General features: G+C 38.7%; 1 long non-coding RNA gene across 1 annotated transcript in view; it reads left to right on the top strand.

The window, feature by feature from the left end:
• Window positions 1-1336: 1336 nt before the first annotated feature.
• LOC138032625 (uncharacterized) overlaps window positions 1337-4276 on the top strand; it is a 6889-nt gene continuing 3949 nt past the window's right edge. The window contains exons 1-2 of the long non-coding RNA XR_011128419.1: window positions 1337-1387; window positions 2175-2404. This is a non-coding gene — a long non-coding RNA (uncharacterized lncRNA). The remainder of the gene's footprint in view (window positions 1388-2174; window positions 2405-4276) is intronic.

Here is a 4276-nt window from a genome sequence, read left to right as displayed (position 1 = left end):
TTTGTCATATCTTGTCCCCGTGGCGCACGGAGAAAAGCGCGCGTAATTATTGAGAAAGAAGTAATAAATTTTTTCTCGTTTATATTTTTGTCAGGCTTGCTTGAAACTGCCTAAGTTGCTTGTCTAGCTGCGATTATCTTACCAAGTCAAACAGTTTACCGAAGGCTATGCCTTATCAATATGAATTGAATCATTCACATTTGCCTGCCTCTGTCTCATATTTCATCCTCTGTGGCTCACGGAGCAAGAAGCATCTTAACTTGACTCCAAACCTAATTTTTTTCCTTTATTCATATATTTTCCGGCCTGCTTGCAACTGCCTCAGTGGCTTGTCTACTACGGTATATTTTTTAACTGCCATTTCAAGTCCATTCTGCATTTCTGACCTACTTCTGGCCGTTGTTAACTTGCCCCCCGTTTTGCGTTGCTAGCCTGAAATAACAAATCATTATCTAAATTTTGCCTTTATTTTATACCCAACCACTGTGGCTCACTGAGTAAGAAGCGTGTAGATGTTAGATATGAATAAACCTTCTTTTACGTCCTTTGTTAACCGGAAGTAAGTCATCCTCTTTTGTGTTGGTAACCGGAAATAAAAATTTACTATCTAAATTTTGCTTGCATCTGGTGCTCACTTGCCTATGGCCACATGGGTAGATGCGCTGTTCAGATGTGAACGAGAGTTTTTTTTCCCTCGTTCGTGTTTGATATGTGTCTCCTCGCAGAAGGGTGGGCCCACTTTTTTTCCTTTATTCATATTTTTTTCTGGCTTGCTTCCAACTCGCTAAGTTGCTTGTCTAATTGCAATTATCTTTTTCAACTGCCATGTTATGTCCATTGCGCAGTTCTGACCTACTTCTGACTGTTGTTAACCGGAAATATATCTGCCCCTTTTCGTTGTTAACCGGAAATAACAATTCATTATCTAAATTTTGCCTCTATTTCATATCCAACCCCCGTGGCTCACTCAAGAACGAGCGAGCAAATCATCAATATGCCGCTAAATTTTCTTACTTCATTTGTTAACCGGAAGTACGTCATCCCCCTTTTGTGTTGGGAACAGGAAATAACAAATCACTATCTAAATTTTGCTTGTTTTAAGTGCTCACCCCTATGGTCAAATGGATAGATGCGCTGTTCAGATGCGAGCGAGGGGGTTTTTTTCCCCTCGTTCGTGTTTGATATGCGTCTCCTGGCTGGGGGGTGGGCCCACCTGTCCTCCAGGGATTTTGCTTCTCTCGACCAAAATCCTTCACGCACCCTAAAACATCTCATTAGGATGCAGGACAGCGAATAATCTGGACCCGAAATAAGAAATAACTAAAAGCGACGAGTTAACAGATTTACTTTCAGTTGGCATGGTCTTCGTCAGAGTGCGGAGCTGTGGGTGAGTAAAGTAGTAATACATTTTGAGTGATAGTCCTTCGTGAGAGGAAACCTTTCTTTACGATTTGAGCCACCTCTCATCAATTCACCTTTGATTCAAGCAAATTTGCGAGAGTGAAGTCGTGTTAACTTTGCGTTGAACAATGAACTGAATTCGAGTCATTCCTTTAAGAAAGGTTTCGTTCACGACGTTTATTTTTGATTCATCCTTTGTTCGTTTCCTGTCTTGAAGTTCACTGGGACGCAATTTTTTTCCCTTATAAACAACGCAACGCCCTCATATCCTTAATCGAGATATGAATCTTGCTTTTCAATAGGATAAAATAGTCTGCTATACTTTTGTCGAATGCGTAGCGCTGGTGCAATATTTCATAAAGTAAGCGTATATTGCGTTGGCTTTGAAACACTTTAAATTTCCCCCCATTTTGACCTATCTTTTTATTTATCATAATTTGCAAAATGAAGAATAAACGGGGTTTTAAAACGTTTATTTTTTGAAGTATTTGTCCTGGTCAGTGCGGACAGTATGCGAAGTATTTTATTCTTACTTCGATTAGTGTACAATTCATTCAATTCGTTTCCCAAAGAGTAGACTTGTTTTTCTGCACCTTACTTTAGACGTTGTGCATAATTAAGGTTCTTTTGTACCTCGGGGACAGGTTGAACCCATGAAAACTTTGTCTTGCTTTTATGACACGTTTGTGCTGAAATGATACGTCCAATCAGGATCGAGCTAGCCGAGCATGATGATAGTTTTATCCACACCCATTCTAATCTTCTAATTGCAGTTGCAAGGCGTTCTGATGTGTGTAAAGTGTAGGGACGAGTTGACTGTGGTTGGAGAAAGTGCTGTCGGAGGGAGAATTTGCTCTTTGAAGCCTTCTAAACCAAAAAACCTACATCATATGAACAACTCTTCACCAGCTTTTTAACTTGTCGCAAGCAAAACTGGCAGAAGTGAAGTACTTGGCTCGCCTCTTGTTGCAGTCAACAATTTCATGGCAGGATTGTCTCGACGGTAAGAATTTTCAAATGGCTTGGGTAGACTTTCCTATACCGGACTAAAATAACGCAAGACAAGAGAATCATTGACATTCAAATTTGGAATTTCTGATTAGTATTGATATATTTGTTTCCTTCTTGTGTTTTATGGACATAAATCATTTCGGATCCGGTATATGAACTGCGAGTCAATGGTTTATACGTTTAGTTTCGGTTTTAACATCAGTCAAGAATTTAAGTTATGTATTTGTAAGGTAAAATTGAAAACTTCTGAAGAATTCGTATTTTTTCTCGTTTGGAGCGAGTTTTGGTGACCGCTTTCTGGAAACCTTAATTTTAACTTAATCTTATCGTTAGGAATTTGGCGTCACTCTTGTTTCTTCCAACCCGAAGTAAATATCAGTCATTTTTCTGGTTGTGGTATTTTTGACTATGTACATTAAAATTATTTTATCGAAAAATCTTGAAAGAGGATCGGTTTTCTAGGGGGGTGGGGGTGGGTAAGTTGTTAAAGGGGCTAGGTCACGCAGTGTTAGGCAATTTCAGCACTGATCGAATGGTCATAGAATTAACTAAAATATTAAAATAACTGTTCAAAACTATAGAAGAACTCTAACAAAACACAGGGAAGCCAAGAAGGGACATGGATGGACAATACTGGAGAGGATTGAAATGGATTGAATTTGGGCAAATTTGAAAAACCTCGCGCCCACCTTTTTTCAAATTTATATCAGTCTATATCAAAATGTCATTTACAAAGCTGGAAAATCATTCTCAGTTGTTATGTGGCCATGATTTTGCAAATGAAAGACTCTTGCTCTGCCAATTTGACGTTTAGAGCTCATAATTAACAAAATTAAACAAAATTACCTAAAATAGCGTGACCTAGCCCCTTTAAAGCTACAGTGTAAATAAATAAATAAATAAATAAATAAAATGTCTGCTGGCCGCTGCGTGGTGTAATTCCTTTGCCATTCCTTAGTGCTTTAATTTGTCATACGAGCCCAAGTAATTTTTCACAGGATGGGTTAAACTGTAGTGTTCCAGTCAGTATTGAACCAGTCAAAATAAGTTAAAGATCTTAAGAAAGTGACATTCCCAAGTTGTGTTCACTTGGGTCTTTCTATTTCGCAGAACAGAACAGAACAGAATACCTTTATTTTGTCACGATAATAATAAAAGCTGACAAGCTTGTGGGGTCGTATATTCACACGATGCCTTTAAAACAAGAAACAAGCACATGCTAGTACAATACATCGGGTAAAAAACGGGTATCTGCATCTTACAATCTCCATCCATGTCATCTTGTACTTGAATGCGCGTACACCCTCCTTAAGTTCTGCAAAGGCAGCTAAGACTTTCCATCATTCGGGTTGGAGTTCACAATTTGGTCAACTGAGTTAAATTTAGTGCCATTAGTTTTGTCATTCTCAAGAACGGCTTAAGGGTGGTGGATGTTCTGTTCAAAGAAAGGTCACCCAAATGAAGGTCGAAGCTCCATTTCGGTTATTTGGCCCGGTTTGTTCAGCTGTCATGTGAGTTAAGACTGAGAAGTCGCTAATGAATACGTCGTACAATCGCATGACAGAGCGCACTTTCCTTATTTGGTTCCAATGCTTTTCCCTTAGAATCTCCATTCCTACCTAAAATAAATCCAAGCCGTAGGAAATACTGTTTTTAATCGGAAACTTGTTTAAAGAGTATTTGCATCAGGAAATAAGGAATATTAGAATCGCTTTCCACTTTGAAATTGACTAGGCAAGGCTGTCTTAATTCACTTGTGACGTTAATAACACTTAAGGTGATTCCCGGGTAAAAGAACCTGTCATAGATTTCCGATGAAACTTGGTATGATGACATTACAGTACAAGGAAATGTTAAAAAGGTA

The sequence above is a fragment of the Montipora capricornis genome, chromosome 14, assembly GCF_036669925.1.
Source record: "Montipora capricornis isolate CH-2021 chromosome 14, ASM3666992v2, whole genome shotgun sequence".
In the NCBI taxonomy this organism is placed as follows: Eukaryota; Metazoa; Cnidaria; class Anthozoa; order Scleractinia; family Acroporidae; genus Montipora; species Montipora capricornis.
This window is presented reverse-complemented; position numbering and strand designations above follow the sequence as displayed.